Source organism: Sus scrofa, chromosome 2 (genome assembly GCF_054392235.1).
Source record: "Sus scrofa isolate SSC_HxYL_T2T_F1_AM1 chromosome 2, Sscrofa_HxYL_maternal_Yorkshire_Landrace_v2.0, whole genome shotgun sequence".
NCBI lineage: Eukaryota > Metazoa > Chordata > Mammalia > Artiodactyla > Suidae > Sus > Sus scrofa.
The window spans coordinates 36,281,584-36,301,028 of record NC_139384.1 but is presented as its reverse complement, the minus strand read 5'-3'; the positions used below and the strand labels follow the sequence as shown (position 1 = coordinate 36,301,028).

Below are 19,445 nucleotides of genomic sequence, written 5' to 3'. Positions count from 1 at the left end.
GAAAAAAGATATGTATAACTGATTTACTTTGCTGTATACTTGAAACTAACACAACTTTCTAAGTCAATTACACTCCAATAAAATTTATTTTAAAAAAAGGAGTTCCCAGAGTTCCCATCGTGGTGCAGTGGTTAACGAATCCAACTAGGAACCATGAGGTTGCAGGTTTGATCCCTGCCCTTGCTCAGTGGGTTAAGGATCCGGCATTGCCGTGAGCTGTGGTGTAGGTCAAAGATGCGGCTCAGACCCCGCGTTGCTGTGACTCTGGCATAGGCTGGCAGCTACATCTCCGATTAGACCCCTAGCCTGGGAACCTCCGTATGCCGCGGAGCGGCCCAAGAAATGGCAAAAAGACAAAAAAAAAAAAAAAAAAAAAAGGAGTTCCCTTTGTGGCTCAGTGGGTTAAGAACCCAACTAGTATACATGAGCATTCGGGTTCCTGGTCTCACTCAGTGGGTTAAGGATTCAGAATTACCGCAAGCTGCAGCAGATGTCACAGATGCAGCTCAGATCCCACGTTGCTGTGGCTGTGGTGTCAGCCAGCAGCTGCAGCTCCAATTCAACTCCTAGTCTGGAAACTTCCATAAGCTGCAGGTGTGGCCCTAAAAAAAAAAAAAGAGAGAAATAAATAAAACAAATGGGCAATCAATAAATATTCATTAAACATGTATTAAGTGTGAGGAATTGTGCCCATAAAGGAGAATTTCATCCATTCATGAAAAATATCTCTGCACCTTCCTGCCTCCACTGGCCATACCTTCCCTCCATCCTCGCAAACAGACACACACATGTTGTCTCTGCCTCCGAGCCTCATGGCCCAAAGAAAAGAAACCCAAAGAGAGGGTGACCCTGTCCCCATGGCCAGCTGCAATCAGAGCCTGCCCTGGCAACTGGCCAGATGGAGCATGTTTCCTGGGCCCTGCCTAGTAAATATTCAGCTGCAGTCAAAGCCATGGTCCAGTGAGCAATTAGAGAAAGAGGCCCAGGTGCCCCTGGAGGAGCTGGTTTCTATTGACAGGAACACACGGAGGCTGCCTAGGACACAGCCCTCCTCCTCAGCCTTGACTTGATCACAGCCAACACGCCGACCACAAGCTTTCCTCCAGACGCTTGCAGCTGGCTGGAAAATGAGCATGATAGTAAACACATGTTGCCACGCCTGTGACCTGACAAATCAGATCACCTGCCTCAGACCCACACGAGGGCTTGACTGTGAAATCAAGTTCTCTGAAGGCACCATGGAGCTGTTGTTGTTTGTTGAGAGTCTCAGGTTACTCAGCAGGCCTCTCAGTCGAGGGGAACATAATATCTTTATTGTCCCCTGTTCCAAAGAAGCCAGTATCAGCCTTGTTCTTGTCAAGGAGCCCAATCACTCTCATTCGAAGGCTGTATTTACAAACGAAGCGGGATGGCTATAAAACTGATGACCTTGCTGCTTCTGGAATCTCATAAAAAGTTTCCAAGCTGCTCCTCTCCGGAGCAAATAAGGGCGTTGCAGTTGCTGGTCTCCTGGCAGGGCTCCAGCTATGGCTATTACATTCTTTCCTCGTCAACTTTCCTCGTCAACTTTCCAAATGCAGACTGGCTTGTACGTCAGGGTGCCTAGCTCTGAAGGTCAAACCCAGAGGTGGGGGCAACACAGAAAACAAGAAGGAGAAGGGAAAAAAGAGGCAACATTGATCGAGATGCTGTTATATGCCAGGCACTGTGCAAAGGGTTTTTCATCAATTTTCTCCTGCAGGCTTTGTAACTTTACTCATACTCTGGCACTCACTGGAACTTTAACCCATGTCCCATGTGTTGAAAATGTTTATGGCAGGTATTACTTTTTCTTTGGGGTCCTATGGATATTGTTTATTAAAATATATCTATTTTCCAATGACCTGAGCAATAGAAAAAGCCAGGTGATAGGATGAGGTCAATGAGAGGCAATGCTCAAGCGTGGGGATGGGGCTGCTGGGACTCTATTATTTTGCTGATAAAGACATATTTAGTGAGCATGTGTCTTGTTTTTTTTCTGTGCTTCCTTCTTTGCATGAGATGCAAAGCTTAAAGGAACAGCACCTGTTTTATGATCAAAAGAATAAACGATGGTAAAATTAGGAAGAAGGACATGGATGGCAAAGTCATGATGCTCCCTCAACTCCATCTCCCTGTGTCATGCTTCTTGTTACCAAGAAAAAAATAAGCCCCCTTCCTGGTGGTGGTGACAGACTTTAGAGTGGCCCTGGGGTTCCCGTCTACCCAACTTGAATGTGGGTGGGACCCATGACTTACTTCTAACCAATAGAATACAGCAAAGATGATGGGCATCTCGCCATGATTACATCAGGTTATATAAGGCTTCGCCTTGTTAACGGATGTGCTCTAGAGACGCTCCTTGCTGATTAATTAAGTTAACAGCCATATTGGAAAAGCTCAAGTGGCCAGGAACTACAGGAGGCTTCTAGGAACTGCAGGAAGCCTCTACAAACTGTGGGAGCTTCTAGGAACTATGAGTGACCTTTGGAGTAGCAAGAGGCCTTCAGAACTTAAGATGTCAGGGTCTTTAATCTAGGATTGAAGACTGTAAGAAAACATATTCTGCCAACAACCTGAGTGAGCCTGGACGTGGATTCTTCCCCCGCCAAGCTCCCAGATGAGAATGCAGCCCTGTTGATACCTTCATTGCAGCCTTATGAGACCGTGCGCAGAGGATCCAGCCAAGCCATGCCCAGACTCTTGAACCATAGAAACCGTGAGTTAAAAATGCATGTTGTTTGGACCACTAGGTTTGTGGTACTTTGCTATGCAGCAATAAACCACTAATACGCTCCGTTACACTGCTCAGCTTTCTATTACAGGCAGCCAAATTGACATAGATACAAATTGATACATAGATGAGCATCTAGAGAAGTTCCCCCCCCACCCCCTTACAAAAGTATTGAGGAACAGAGTTGACTCAGAGAAGATAGAAGATCCGGGGTGACTGGCAGATGAATAAAAAGTTGGATCTTAGATTTTTCTCCATATCAAAGAACTGAGTACGCTCATTCAAAAGGCTTTCAGCTGCTGACTATTTAGGTGCTTCCTAAAATATCATAGGTAATTGAGGACTAGAAAAGAGAAACACTTACCCTTTGGGGTAAGTGTTTGACTAAACTAAAGGTAGGAGAGCAAACCGTATATTCCCTCTTTCTGCAGTTTTTAGTTTGGTTGGAAATACTTCTGTCATCTGAAAATAGCAGCGCCAGCTGGCCTCCCTGGAGCTCTTACTACATACAAAGTGCTGTGTCAAGCCCTTCACCTGGATTATCTCTTCCATGCTCACAGCCGTCCTGCAAACTAGGGATGATTATTATTAACACATGGCAGTTGAGAAAACTGAGATTCAGAGAGGTTAAGAGGCGGGTCAGTAGGCAATCTGGCTTCATACCTAAGGTATTTAAACTCTATGCTATTCATTTGGTTGTTAAAGAAGGAAAACAGAGAAACATAGTCATAAGAAGGGGGGGAACCTCTTTTCCATATTTCAGACACATGGGAAAACTACAAATATTTTTTTGATCTATTTCCTAACACAGAGATTGATTACATACCCAAGTGTATATCCTGCATCTTTCTTTTTTCAGCTAACATGCTCTAAGCCATTCCTTGTGTTATACAAACTCCTCCAGAGCACTGGCTGCCTTGTATACCATTATCTGGATGTGCCGTAATTTGCTAAGTCCTCCTCCTAACAGACGATTTGAGATGTTTTCCATTTAGGACTATTATATATAAAGCTGCAATTAGCCTCTTTGCAATAAAATTGTTTTCCACAACTTGAGTTTAGGGTGGAACTCTCCAAGTGGTGGGACCGAATCAGAAAAGATGAGTCCCCTGAAGGTCACTGCCAGTGGCTCCAGCTCAAGATGCCACTGTGAGGCTTTGGAGACAAGAGAAAAGAAATGTGTCCCTTGAGAAGGAATGCCCCCACCCCCGAACATTCCTGTGGTTTCTTTAAAAATGACATGAGGGGCCTTGTACCTTTGGAAGGGCAGATTTTTATTGTCCTCTGGAATATAGTGCTTCTTCCAGAAGCAATAAAATTTGAGCCTGATATTTGGTAAACCTCCCTGATGTTTGTGTTTCATGAACTGTCTCATGGCTATGGCCTCAGCCCATTTTATATGTTCCTAAATAAACACCAGGCCTGCACACTGCCTTCTGGTGTGAGCAGACCCCTGCTCTCTCCCAGCCTTCTCATTCTCCTTGGTACCCACCATAGTTCCCTTTTATTTTTTTCAGATGCTCAAAGGAAGAAATGTCTCTAATCCCAGAGGCACAAAAATACGCTTTGGTTTTAAGGTCAAATAACTAAAACATTTTAAAATTTTCAGTGTGGTGGCTAAATGACCCAGGAAAGCTAGTTTCTTATCCCATCTGCAACAGATATGTTTTGAATTGGGTGATGAAGCCAGTTATTGGAATGGAAAGGGACCTTAGGCACCTAATAATGAAAACAGCAATGTCTGTGTGCCTTGACTGTGTGCTGGCACCGGGCTGAGCACTTTGCAGAGACTGTTTCATTTAACTTCAGCACAACACTATCAGGTAGATGGACTTATTATTCACATTTTGCAGTTGGGAAAATGGAGAGACAGAGAGGTTATAACTTTCCAAGTCACAGTTATTCAAGGCAGAAGAGCTCTTAGAGACCACTGAGATACTTTATTTTTTTATTGAAGTATAGTTGATTTACTATTGTGCTAGTTTGTTTTTGTTATTTTTTTTTGGTGTATAGCAAAGTGATTCAGTTTATATATATGTAATATATATACATATACAATATACACATGCATGTATATTATTTTTCATATTCTTTTCCACTATTATGAACTATAGGATATTGGATATAGTTCCCTATGCTATACAGTAAATCCTTGTTGCTTTTCTATTTCATGCATAGTAGTGTATATCTGTTAATCCCAAACTCCTAATTTTTCCCTTGCCACCCCTCCTTCCCCTTTGGTAACCATACCTTTGTTTTCTATGTCTGTGAGTCTGTTCCTATTTTGTAAATAAGTTCATTTGTATCACTTTTTAGATTCCATATATAAGTGGTATCATATGATATTTGTCTTTGACTAACTTAGTATGATAATCTCTAGGTCCATTCATGTTGCTGCAAATGGCATTAGGTCATGCTTTTTATGGCTGAGTAATATTCCATTGTATATGTATCTACTGCATATTTATCCATTCCTCTGTTGATGGACATTTAGGTTGTTTCCATATCTTTGCTATTATAAATAGTTCTGCAATGAACTTTGGGGTGCATGTACCTTTTTTATTTACAGTTTTCTCTGGATATATGCCCAGAAGTGGAATTGCTGGGTCATAGGGTAGTTCTATATTTAGTTTTCTGAAGTACATCCATACTGCTTTCCATAGTAGCTGCACCAACTTAAATTTCCACCAACAGTATAGGAGAGTTCCCTATTCTCTAAACCATGTCCAGCATTTATTATTTTAATAATGGCTATTCTGACTGCTCCTTATAGTTTTGATTTGCATGTCTCTAATAATTAGTGGTGTTGAGCATCTTTTCATGTGCCTATTGGCCATCTATATGTGTTCTTTGGAGAAACGAGAGTCTGTTGAGATCTTCAACTCTGCTCTAGGGCTCCAGGGAACACTGTAGGGGCAAGGACTGCCAAGAAGGGAAAGCCAGAGAGAAAGCCTCCTCTCCACTCCTCTTTTCTTACCTCCAGTAGGCAGAATAATGGGCCCTCCAATGATGCCAAGGTTCTAAGGCACCAAACCTGTGACTAGGTGGTGTTACATGGCAGAAGAGAGTTTATGGGTGTGATTAAATTAGGACCTTGAGATGGGGAGATTACCTAGGATTATCTAAGTGGGCCCAATCTAATCGCACACGGCCTTGAAAGTGAAGAAAGTTTCTCAGTCAGAGGGGAGCTGGGGTGACAGGAGGATGGTCAGAGAGGGGCAGCTCTGCTAGCTCTGAGGATGGATGGAGAGCTGTGAGCCCAGAGCTGCCACTTCTCAAAGCTGGAAAAGGCAAGGGAATCTGTGTTCCCCTAGAGCCTCCAGAAAGGAATATAGCCCTGCCAGCAACTTTTCACCCAGGGAGACCTCTCTGATTCCTAACCCACAGGACTGTAAGTAAATTCAGGTTGTTTTAAGCCACAAACTTTGTGGGAATTTGTTATGATGGCAACAAAAACTCGGTGTCCCCCTGTTTCAGCCAGAGCCCCGCCCTTAGTACATTTTTGAGATCAGACTTCAGTGTGATATTTCTTTGAGGAAATAAAGGGGACATTCCTCCTTTAAAAAAAAAAAAAAGAAAGAGAGAAAGAAAGAAAAAAGTTGAAAATGAATTCTCTCGCTCCCTTTCTCTTTCAGAGACGAAAAATGTTGGTACCCAAAGAGAGGACATGCTTTGTCCAGGGTCACACAATGACAGGGCAGCTGGTCCCGGGTTTACTCCACAACAGCCCTAATAAGCACTCTTCGATCTCTTCTGGACCAGAGCTACAACTGTGGGCTCTGGCACATGATCCATCAAAAAATGTTTGATTAAAAAAAAAACTTGTTGGAGTTCCCATTGTGGCTCAGTGTTTAACGAATCCAGCTAGGAACCATGAGGTTGCAGGTTTGATCCCTGGCTTTACTCAGTGGACCAAGGATCCATCATTGCCGTGAGCTGTGGTATAGGTTGCAGACGCAGCTAGGACCCTGCATTGCAGTGGCACTGGCATAGGCCAGCGCATACAGCTCCTATTTGACCCCTAGCCTGGGAACCTCCATATGCCACAGGTGCAGCCCTAGAAAAGACAAAAATAAAAACCTTGTCACTCAGCCATTCAGTGAGGATGGATCAGTCAGGGCACCCGGCATTGGCAATGAGGGAGTTAATGCAACCCAGCACCATGGCTGGGACATCCAGCATTACACTACAAGAGAGATAGGCAGAGTGTGAAAGAGCACAGGGCAAGGCTTCCTAGCCCAGTCCTGGAGCCTGGAAACGCTTTCCACAGGAAGTGACACCTAAGCTGAGGCCGGAAGTGTGAGTGAAGGTTGAACAGGCACAGAAGGGAAAGAAGAGTGTTCAGTGCAGAAGGTCAGCAGTACAAAGGTGTCGAGAGGAGATAGGGGTAGCTTCTGCGAGCCGAGAATGAATGAAATGCAGGATTCAAAGAGAAGGCAGCAGGGAGACTGGAGAAGTACATACCCTGGAGTGAGCACAAAGGGCTTTGTGAGCTAAGTTAAAAATTCATCTGAGTTTACCTTCCATGATGACAATGAGATGCCATGGAAGGTCTCCCCAGAATGGATGTAGAAAGATATGAAGCACAGGACTAGGACAGAGAAGGAACACAACAAATTCTTGTTGGCTCTGAATTCAGTGTTGGGTGAGGGGTATAATCAAGGTGTGTGCAAAGTGCAACACGAGCAGGAAGGAGGGACCTGGGCTCTGCCTAGAGGGGATGGGAAGGTTCACAGAGAAAGAGTACAACAAAGAGCATATTAAGTAACTTGTTTTTCTCTGCAATCTCTTGTTAGCACCCACAGACTTTGGGATCCATCACAGTCCTATAGACCCTCCTGCCTGGAAATTCTACTTATTCACACCTCTATCTCAGTTTTATTTCGTATTAATGATACGCCTTCATGGTGTAATGCTTAAGTAACTTTCTGAGGGTATATGGTAGAAACCATTCCCTGCCTCCAATAAACTTCTTCCTTGCCAACGGAACATCAGTTTTATTCAAGGCAGTTAAGTATTCAGACCTGAGAGGTTGAATCATAATAGGTCCAAGTCATTCATGGCTATTCGATTAACATTTTCATGTTTCCAGTCTCTCTTGCAGTTGAGGATGGACAGGTGACCCAATTCTGATGGCTATTATTCTGATCAATTAGATATAAATGTAAGTCAGCTGGGAAGGCTTCTGAGCTATTTTTGTTCCTTCATTGATATAATGGTAGTCATCCCAAGAAAAGGATCTTTTGCCTCTCCATACCTTATCCCCTTTCTGTCTTTGAATTCTGTCGTGATGTCTGGGGGTATTGTAGCCATCTTGCAGCCGTGAGGCAACCAAAAGAATCAATGACCTACACATGTATGAAGGATGAAAATTTTCCTGGCATCTTGATGATACTATTATGCTGCAGATCTCAGTTTAGACTGCTTAATTCCAGTCTTTCTGTTACATGAGATAGTCAAACATCATTATGGCTTAGGCCACTATCAGTCAGATTTTTTGTTACTTGTAGCCAAATATATCCTAAATTATATAGTTGTTTCCAAAGAGAGTACTGCTTTTCTTCCATTGGAATTATGAACCTCTAAGACTGTTAACAAAGTGGTAGTCTACAACCAGCTAGCTACATGAAGACACAAGATAACTATCCCCCAGTCCCGGAAGGAGAAAACTTTCTCCTTCCAATCCTCCCTTCCCAGTGATGACTCTTCATTGGCTAGGAGCAGATGTTTGCGTTTCTGATTCCATACCTTTAAAGATCACCCATTGCTTCATTGCCTTTTGCATTTGGCCAGGTCTTTGTTCAAGGTGGTCCCTCTGGTGGGTCTGGCTGGTTAGGAAAGTTGAACTTGTCAAAAATCAGAGTCAAGATTCTTTTTGGCAACTGCGAAGGTAAGCTGTCACCAGCCCTGTCAACAGTCACAGCAGAAAGAGAGCTATTTATTCATCTATGACCTTCATGAGTCACAGTCTAAACATTCTCTGAACCCTCCTGGCAAGTCATACCCTGCCCCAGTCTCTGGAGAGAATGCTTCCCACCCAGCACCACTTCAATACAGCAGACTCTTGGCTTTTGGCTGTCTAATCTTGGGGCTGCACAAGTGGTCATGTTATTAACGACTCTGAGTCATCAAATAGGGCATTCCATCTGGAGTGTGTGTGTGTGTGTTTAAAGTGTAGGAGGAAGACAGCAGTCTTATTTTGTCCCAGGCAAAATGTGAGGCTTTCCATGGCTATACCTCTGCCATAACTGTATCATCTTTAAAATACAACCTTATCCTTGTATGACAAGGGTTCAAGTCTCTCCACCTCTTGGTGACCCTCTCTTTTAAACATCATCTTATTTATTATTGTCAATCAGGATTCAAAGAATTTAACCATACCCAGCCCTAAGGTGAGGGAGACAGGAGAGAGAAACTTTGAACTTTTTATTTTAGGCATGACTCTTTAATTAGAATTTTTCATCTTTGTCTTCAATTTATGCTCAATCTCAGCTTATGCAGTGACTACGACTATCCCCTTTAGAGTGAGAGATAATGTTCAAGCGTCGATGACACTAGCATGGAAATTTCATTCTTTACCAAGGCCTTACAAATGTAGGCGTAGTTTAGTTGTCACTTCTTTTAGGAAATCTTCCCTGATCTCATTAATTGGTGTTCCATTTACGATGCCCTATAATATCTACTACTTTGCTGATAAGAGGGCTTATGATACAAGCGATTGCTTACTCTCCTGTCAGTCACCCCTATGGAATCACAAGTTCTGTGAAAGCAGCCTATCTCATGTCATTACCATCTAGGACATTCCCTGACACATAGTAGGCACCTCAATTAATGCATATGGAGTGAATGAGGTAGAGGGAAGGAACTATTTTCTACAGCCATGCAGATAACGAAACTAGGGCCTAAAATTAAAAGAGAGGATGGGGAACAAGATGGACCAGAAGGCTGATGCTGATGTTGCATCCATCTGTGTCTGTGACAATATCAACAGCTTGAGGATATGGACCAAGCCTTACAATTTTTTGCCCAATAAAAGGAAGCCTAATCTTCCCTCCAACCTCTAAGTTGACCATTGCCCAAGGTGTTCTGGTTGCATAAAAATCCACAAGACCCAGAGTAAAATGTTGCAAGGACACTAGGACACACGGGCTTCCTCCAGAGCCCTGGGCTGAATGCCGTAGAACATAAGTAAAGAGGCACCAATGGGGAAGACTTCTCAATAGACAAGAACATCATTCATGGGAAGGAGAAATGTCTCAAGGTCCTGTTCTGAAATGCCATTCATTGTCAGCGGAATAGTCCTGCTTTTGAGGGACCCTCTGTGGTGACACTCAAAGGTCCTCTAGCCTAAGCACAGGAAACTTGCACCCCCTTGAAATCCTAACACTGGGGAAGGGGAATATTCTCCTCAGGATCAGGAGGCTGAAGTTGGTGAAGGGAGAGAAGGCACACCAGCTCTTTATTAAGAACCTCCAAGTGGGACAAATGGCAACAGCCAACAAATTTTTCTGGTTACCAGTTAGACTACAAGGTCCTTCTAGGACCTTGCCAGGGGAAAAGAAGGATGTGGATGGAGGAAGCACAGGAGTCAAGTTAGTTATCCTTCCTATTACAACGTGATTCCTCCCCACACACCCCCACCTCAATATTTGCTGGTGTGAGCAAGGAATTTCAGGTTTTATCTGGCTATTTTCCAATGCTGGATACACCACATGAGGCCCATCCCCACCCTCTGTGTTTAAACTAACACCTGGCACTCACATGCCATGTACTTCTTTTCCATAAATTCAGATCATGTTATCTACCTGAGTTTATCTAGAACCTTCCCCACTTGGATCTTGACCTTCTCCAGATATAATCCAGCTTTTACATTTTTATGTATAATCCCTGTCCCTTCTGACCTGATTGGACTCCGCATCTGGACATTCTGGCAGATGACTCCAAGAAGCCGTCATGGATGCTGGCTTGAGTTTACCTGCCAGCTCTCCTGGCTTCCTGCTTCCTCAATAAGAAGACTTTGTCAGGTTCTCAAGTCTCACATCAAGGCCACAGCCAGTCAGCTTCCTGGTTGAATGAAAAAATCCCTGGATCCAGACACCTGGCACAGAAATGGTGCCCAGTAAAATTGTATGAAACCCAATGGTCTCATGTTTCATGTCCATTTCCAGTTAATTACCAGAATGGGACCAAGACTCCACCCCTAACAAGGCTAAATCCTCATAGGAAATTGTCATCTGCCTCAGACCAAAGGACAAGGAAATTGCTCTTTGATAGACAAATGCAACTTATTGGAGAACCCAGAGAATAAACATATCACAAATGAGTTTCTAGGTATGATTGACGCTAAATAAATTCATCTTCTTGGGGCCATGAGGAAAAGGAGAGGGAAGAAATTCATTGAGCACTCACTATGTGACAGCTGTTTTCTCATGTAATCCATAACCCTATAACTTTGACAGCCCCCCCCCTTTTTTTTTTGGCTTCATCCACAGCATGCCAAATTTCCTGGGCCAGGGGTAAAACCCACACCATAGCAGTGACCCAAACCAATGCAGCAACAATCACTTAAACGCCCCCCCCCGCCCCCAGCTGAGTCACACTGGAACTCCAATAGCTCCACTTTTAAAAATTGAAGTATAGTTGATTTATAATGCTTCAGGTGCACAGCAAAGTGTTATACATATACACACACACCCATATATACTTTTTCAGTTTTGTTTTAATTTTATTGAAGTATAGTTTATTTTCTTTATTACTCAAATGAATTTATCACATCTGTAGTTGTATAATGATCATAACAATCTGATTTCACAGGATTTCCATCCCACAGCCCAAGCACATCTTCCCACCCCCCAAACTGTCTCCTCTGGAGACCGTAAGTTTTTCATTGTCTGTGAGTCAGCATCTGCAGAGAAGTTCAGTCTGTCCTCATCTAAAATTCCACATGTCAGTGAAAGCATTTGATGTTGGTGTCTCATTGTATGGCTGACTTCACTTAGCATTATAATTTCTAGGTCCATCCATGTTGCTAAAAATGCCAGTATTTCGCTCCTTTTAATGGCTGAGTAATATTCCATTGTGTATATGTACTACATATTCTTGATCTGCTCCTCTGTTGATGGATATTTAGGTTGTTTCCATGTCTTGGCTATTGAAAATAGTGCCACAATGAACAGTGGAGTAAATGTGTCTTTGCTAGTCATGGTTTTCTCTGGAAAGATGCCCAGGAGTGGAATTGCTGGATCAAATGGTAGTTCTATCTTTAGTTTTCTGAGGAGTCTCCATACTGTTTTCCACAGTGGTTGCACCAATTTACAATCCCACCAACAGGTGTACTAGGGTTCCCTTTTCTCCACACCCTCTCCAGCACTTATTGTTTGTAGACATCTTGACCATGGCCATTCTGGCTGATATAAGGTGGAACCTCATAGTGGTTTTGATTTGCACTTCTCTAATAATGAGTGATGTTGAACATCTTTTCATGTGTTTTTTGGCCATCCATATGTCTTCTTTGGCGAACTATCTGTTTAGATCTTCTGCCCATTTTTTGATGGGGTTGTTTGGTTTTTTTTGGTATGGAGCTGCAGAAGTTGTTTATAAATTTTAGAGATTAATCCCTTGTCAGTCGATTCACTTGCAAAGATTTTCTCCCATTCTCTGGGTTGTCGTTTTGTTTAGGGTTTCCTTTGCTGCGCAGAAATTTTTAAGTTTGATTAGGTCCCATTTGTTTATTTTTGTTTTTATTGTCAATACACTAAGAGGTGGATCTGAGAAAATGTTGCTGTCATTTATGTCAGAGAGTGTTTTGCCTATGTTTTCCTCCAAGAGTTTTATTGTATCTGGTCTTATATCTAGGTCTTTAATCCATTTTGAGTTTATCTTTGTGTATGGTGTTAGGGAGTGTTCTAATTTCATTTTTTTCCATGTGGCCATCCAGTTTTCCCAGCACCATTTATTGAACAGGCTGTCTTTTCTTCATTGTATATTCTTGCCTCCTTTGTCGTAGATTAGTTGGCTGTAAGTGCATGGGTTTAATTCTGGGCTTTCTATCCTGTTCCACTGATCTATCTTTCTGTCTTTGTGTCAGTACCATGTGGTTTTGATGATTGTTGCTTTGTAGTATAGTCTGAAGTCCGGGAGCCTGATTCCTCCAGCTCCATTTTTCTTTTTCAGGATGTCTTTGGCTATTCTGGGTCTTTTGTAATTCCAAACAAACTTTAAAATATTTTGTTCGAGTTCTGTGAAAAATGTCCTTGGTAATTTGATAGGGATTGCATTGAATCTGTAGATTGCCTTGGGTAGTATAGTCATTTTGATAATATTAACTCTTCCAGTCCAAGAGCATGATATGTCTTTCCATCTATTTGTGTCATCTTTGATTTCTTTCATCAGTGTCTTATAGTTTTCAGAGTACAGGTCTTTTGTCTCTTTAGGTAGGTTTACTCCTAGGTATTTTATTCTTTTGGATGTGATGGTAAACGGGATTGCTTCCCTAATTTCTCTTTCTTCTCTTTCATTGTTAGTGTATAGAAATACCATTGATTTCTGTGTATTAATTTTGTATCCTGCGACTTTGCCAAATTCATTGACGAGCTCTAACAGTTTTCTGGTAAAGCCTTTAGGATTCTCTTGGTATAGTATCATGTCATCTGCAAATAGCAATAGTTTTCCTTCTTCCTTTCCAATTTGGATTCCTTTTATTTCTTTTATTTCTCTGATTGCTGTGGCTAGGACTTCCAAAACTATGTTGGAGAGTAGTGGTGAGAGGGGACATCCTTGTCTTTTTCCTGATCTCAGCAGGAATTCTTTCAACTTTTCGCCATTGAGAATGATGTTTAACTGTGGGTTTGTGATACATGGCCTTTATTATGTTGAGGTAGGTTCCCACTATGCCACCTTCTGAAGGATTTTTTTCAGAAATGGGTGTTGGATTTTGTCAAAGGCTTTTTCTGCCTCTGTTGAGAGGATCATATTGTTTTTATTCTTCAGTTTGTTAAGGTGGTGTATCACATGTTAATTTCAGGTATACAGTAAGGTTATTCATTTACATATGTATCCATTCCTTTTCAGATTCTTTTCCCATACAGGATATTACAGAATATTTAGTAGAGTTCTCTGTGCTATACTGTAGGTCCTTGTTAGTTATCTATATTACATATACTAGTATGAATATGTTAATCCCAAACTCCTAATTTCTTGCCCCCCCCCATGTTGCTGCAAATGACATTACTTCATTTTCTACGGCCGAGTAATATTCCATTGTTTATATGTACCATACCTTTTCTATCCATTCCTCTATCAATGGACATTTAAGTTGCTTCCATGTCTTGACTATTGTAAATAGTGCTTCAATGAACATTGCGATGCATATATCTTTTCAAATTATGGTTTTCTCCAGATTTACGCCCAGGAGTGAGATTGCTGGATCATATGCTTTTTCTCTATTTAATTTTTAAGGAACCTCCATACTGCTCTCCATACTGGCTGCACCAATTTACATTCCCACCAGCAGTGTCGGAGGGCTTCCTTTTCTCCAGTGTGTATTGTTTGTAGGCTTCTTGATGGTCATTCTGACTGGTATGAGGAGATACCTCATTGTAGTTTTGTTTGACATTTCTCTAATAATTAGTGATGTTGAGCATCTTTTTGTGTGTTTTTTGGCCATCTGTCAGGCTTCTTTGTAGAAATGTCTACTTAGGTCTTCTGCCCATTTTTTGATTGGGTTGTTTGATTTTTTGATACTGAGCTACATGTTTTGTTTGTATATTTTGGAGATTAATCCTTTGTCATTTGCAAGTATATTCTCCCATTCTGTGGGTTGTTCCAGATTCTTTTCCATATTAGGATATTACAAAATGTTGAATATAGTTCCCCATGCTATAGAGTAGGAACTTATTATTTTATATATATTATTGCATATCAGCTAATCCCAAATTCCAAATTTATCCCTCCTCCACTTTTTCCCTTTGGTAACCATAAGTTTGTTTTTATGTCTGTGAGTCTGTTTCTGTTTTGTAAAAAAAAAAAAGTTCATTTGTATAATATTTTAGATTCCACATGTAAATGATATCATATGGTATTTATTTGCCTTTGTCTGACTTACTTAGTATAATAATCTCTGGATCCATCTGAGAGTCCCATTTTTCAGATGGGCTATGAAACTCAGATCAGGAGTTCCCGTCGTGGCGCAGCGGTTAACGAATCCGACTAGGAACCATGAGGTTGCAGGTTCGATCCCTGCCCTTGCTCAGTGGGTTGACGATCCGGCGTTGCCGTGAGCTGTGGTGTGGGTTGCAGATGCGGCTCGGATCCCACGTTGCTGTGGCTCTGGCGTAGGCCAGCGGCTATAGCTCCGATTGGACCCCTAGCCTGGGAACCTCCATATGCCATGGGAGTGGCCCCAAAAAATAGCAAAAAGACAAAAAAAAAAAAAAAAAAGAAAGAAACTCAGATCAGACTAGTAATTTACCCTAAAACAGTCATACATCAAGTCAAGTCCTTATCTATATCCTGGCCCAGGGTCTCAGCCAAACTTGGACTCAAGACCATATCTATCTCCTGGCCCAGGGTCTCAGCACTCTCATTTCCCAACACTAGCCATAGAAATGCCTCATATTCCAGAGGGAGGTTACCATAGAGACATAATATCTCTCCTTGGCAGTCACTCCCCCACTTATCCTTCCCACTGAGAACTCTGTTGAGATCATGGCCAAGCGGGAAGCAACTGACTTTTCTTCTTAAAACCCTTCCCAAGCCATGCACCCAGTCTCTGGAAAAACAAGGGATAGTATAGCATGATCATTAAACCTGATTCCAGAATCAGGTAACCTGGGTTCAAATCCTGGCTCCACCATTTACCAGCTGTGTGACCTTGAGCAAGGTGTTTAGCTTTTCTGTACCTCAGTGTCCTCACCTGTAAAATGGGAGCAAGAACAAAAAATTTTGCCTCCTTGGTTGCTGTGAAGATCAGCAGAGTTCATGCAAGCACAGACACATATTCAGAATGCAGTAAGTTCTAGAGATGGTCATTACAAGGCAATTTTACAACACCTTGATGAGTGTTGGTTTGGGTTTTTCGATTTCATTGAGTAAATGAAGAAATGGAGTCAGTGAATAGTTACAATCATGCCCATAGCCACACTACTGATCCAAGGTAAGGCTAGGATTAGAAAGAAAGGTCTCCAGATTCCTCATCCATGGCTCTGTCTCCTGCTCACTGAACCAAGAGGCAGAAGAAGCAATTAAGCTGTTGATGCAAAGCATAATCTCCTCTACCGTCTGTGTGCCCTGTCACATGAACTGCAGGGAAGTCACCACAAACATCCATTTATTTATAAACCTACAACATTAACCTCTTCACTTAAAAGCCTCTTGGAAACTTGCTGGTAAAAAGCATTTCAGATTCTGTCAAAGAAACAAGCTCACACTGACATCTTGTCTCCATATGCCTTTGAAAACCTGTCCAGAGCCCACTAATCCCTCACCGAGGGCCGTTCCCCCACACTCCATTCTTCTAAAGTTTCCACTCTTGGGTGTGGATATTCTCTGAAAGCACTCTCTTTTGAAAAATTCCCATGTTTTGAGTCATGGCAAAATCAGAGGGAAATGAAGGCCGCCAAAGGTTTCAACATTTACATAAACTCTTAACCGGCCCTCTGGTTCATGACACTGGGCTAGATCAATTATACTGCTGTTCAGGCAAAGTAACAGGGTCTTGGGTCTGCTGGTTTGACTTAGAGAAGGCAGAGCATCAGCTTCTCTCTGTCTAAGAATTGAATCTTGTGCTGTGCTCTTGTTTATTCATTCATTTGGTAAATAATAAATTGGCTTCCTAACATGGGGGCCAAATGAAGTGCCAGAGATACAATAATAAGTAAAATAAATATGATCTCTAGCTTCATGGAGTTCATAGTCTAGATGAGGTGACAGACACTAATCAAAATAAGGGTACGGGAGAGTGTGTAGCAGAGGGACATAAACTTGACCATGTCTGGGGTTAAGGAAGTCTTCCCCTGGTGAACAATGTTTCTCTGGTGATCTGACACTTTGGAAGTGGAACCTTCTGGGCAGCATAGTTATAAACAGGATAGACAAAGTAGAGAAGGAGCAGGAAAGACAAAGCCAAGAAGAAGTTCCCTTTGTGGCTCAGTGGTAATGAACCCAACTAGGATCCATGAGGATGTGGGTTCGATCCCTGGCCTTGCTCAGTGGGTTAAGGATCCAGTGTTGCCATGAGCTGTGGTGTAGGTCATAGGCACAGCTTGGATCCCACTGTGCTATGGCTGTGGTGTAGGCCAGCAGCTGTAGCTCTGATTCGGCCCCTTGCCTGGGAACTTCCATATGTTGTGGGTGTAGCCCTAAAAAAACAAAAAAACAAAAAAACCCACAAAGGCAGGAGACAAAGCTAGTGAAAAAGCAGATCATCATTGTAGAGCAGTGGGAAGCCACGAAGAGACTGGAGCCACAGTATACAAGAGCTCGTCCTCTTGGTATAAGTTATTCGTGCTGTATTAAGGTTATTTCTCTGTCTTCTTGTACCAACTGTCATAATAGCCATCATTTTTCTAACACCATGTTTTCGATGCTGTTTACATTACATACATTATCTTAGTTGATCCTCACCTTAACCCTGTAAGGAATGTACTGTCATTACCCCCGTTTTACAGATGAGAAGAGTGAGGCTCAGGGAAGGAAAATAATTTGCCCAAGGTCTCACAGATGAGATGAGATTGAAATCCAGGTCTCTGTGATTCTGGGTTCAAGTTTTTAACAAGTCAATATGGCAAGTTCTCTGTGGGCAAGAGCTGGGTCTTTCTGACTTCTGCTTGGTTGCTAGAGCCTGGCCCATGACCCAAGCTCTTTACCTGTGGGCGAAACTGTTCACTTCTCCCAGTTTGCTGTTGCGTTTCCCAATTCATCACAGCTGACACTTCCTGAACACTTACTGCAGGTATAGTTGAAGCCCTTCCCCTGTGTTAGCCCTTTGTAATCTTTATCACATCCTATGAAGTAGGAACTATTATTTTCATCCTCTCCAACTTACAGACAAGGAAAATGAGTTACAGAAAATTTGGTAGCTTGGCCCAGCACATGCAGCAACAATGGCCAGGCTGGAGTCGCAACCACTAGAGGCTATTATTCCTTTCCCCACAGGGTGCACAGACCTCCTTCATGCTTTATGCTTCTTGGAAAGCATGCATTCCTCTCCCATCCAGCCTTCACAAGTGCCAATATCTCTTCTTTTCCTCTCCCCCACCCCACAGCCCGACTTGATCTTCCAAAGGCTCCCTCCTGTCCATTGTCCGACTTTTGGTCAGGGTCTGCTGTGCTGCTGTGTGTGTCCCTAACCATCATAAATGTCCCTTCCCAGCATTCACCACATAAACCAGATATTTAACTGCTGGTCTGCCTCCCCCACGGGGCAGAGCCCAGCCACCCAGGCATCGCCACGTCCACAACCCCTGGAACTGGGCAGAGACTCTGTCATTTGTACAAAATAAGTAGAAAGTACATAAGTGAGTGACCCCGGAGTAAACTATTTTTGTTTCCAGTTGTGTTTTGCACATAGCAGGCTTCATTCAGTGTTGCTGAATGAGTAACTGAGTCTGTTGTCTAATTTCAAAATTGATTTCTTCCTGTTGGCTTTTTTTTTTTTTTTCCTTTTCCTCTCTCTTCATTTGCAAAGCCCAAAGAAAGATGACAGAAGTACAAAGATCAAGGATGAGGTGGTTGGTTTACAGGAAGGGTAAAGAAAATTGAGAATCCAGGATATTCCCTCCAGTTTCAATGTGAAAGGAAAAAACAAGCCCCCCACCACCCCCCCGCAAAAAAAAAAAAAAAAAAAAAAAACAAACCCTGAGGTCTGTCCTAGACTGTCCAAGCTTTTGATCAGTCTGAGCACTGCACTGCTCTTCTGGTCTGCCTGTCCCTCCTGGAGCTCAGACCCCAAAACAGCAGGCCCAGGGCTCCCTAGCGCACAGAAGCTGGCGTGTGCTGTCATGTTGTCATTGTTCCTGAGCCACAGGACAGGGCTGTTCTGGGCACTTCAGGAAGTACTTGCTCCAAGAGGCCTTTCCAGCAATTGTTGCTCAGGCCAAGCCCGCTGGGCTGGCACTAGGACAGGCTGCCCCCAGCAGGCCAAGGGTCTGTCCAGAGCCCTGGGGCCGGAAAGTGAAAAGTAGGGGGTCAGCCAGTGAGGGATACTCAAAGCAGGGAGGAGTCCAGGGCTCAAGCTTCTTCTGTATTCAGGCCATTAGCGCCAGGAGCTGGCTGCCTCTAGGTTAATTGGTGTCTCCCCTGGCCATTCACACATTCATTAAAGATAAGCCAGATGCTGCCAGTGACATTGTGGCTGGACCACTGAAATCTATCCAGTGCTGTGAAAGGAAGGCAGGCTTTAGGGTCGAGACTCCAGACGTGTATGCTGGCTCTGCCCACCCTGCGCCTTTGGATACTTCTGCTCCTCCTCTTCCTCTTTCTCATCTGTAAAAGAGGAACCTCTCAACCAGCTTGAGGGGTGAGGAGGATGAACTGAGCTAAGATTGATGAACCTGTCAGGTACACAATGGCAGTGGGAAAATGCTAGTTTCCTTCCTCCTCCTAAGCAGCTGGTCAAGGGCAGGCGGGTGGGGTCAGGGTTGGGCAGCGTTCCTCCCTATCACAGGCTGCTGGCCCGGGCACTGAGCCCACTCCA

General features: G+C 43.0%; 2 long non-coding RNA genes across 4 annotated transcripts in view; one reads left to right on the top strand and one right to left on the bottom strand.

Annotated features, from left to right (window-relative positions):
- LOC102165168 (uncharacterized) overlaps window positions 1-19,445 on the bottom strand; it is a 102,261-nt gene that overhangs the window by 81,233 nt on the left and 1,583 nt on the right. The window contains exon 1 of one of the 2 annotated variants that reach the window (XR_014837155.1): window positions 8,501-8,659. The exons of the other annotated variant lie outside the window; for it this stretch is intronic. This is a non-coding gene — a long non-coding RNA (uncharacterized LOC102165168). Of the gene's footprint in view, window positions 1-8,500; window positions 8,660-19,445 lie in introns of those variants that run through there. 2 annotated transcript variants of the gene reach the window in all.
- LOC106509390 (uncharacterized) overlaps window positions 2,414-19,445 on the top strand; it is a 149,537-nt gene continuing 132,505 nt past the window's right edge. The window contains exon 1 of one of the 2 annotated variants that reach the window (XR_014837153.1): window positions 2,414-2,737. This is a non-coding gene — a long non-coding RNA (uncharacterized LOC106509390). The remainder of the gene's footprint in view (window positions 2,738-19,445) is intronic. The other variant, XR_014837152.1, reaches the window with a different exon arrangement.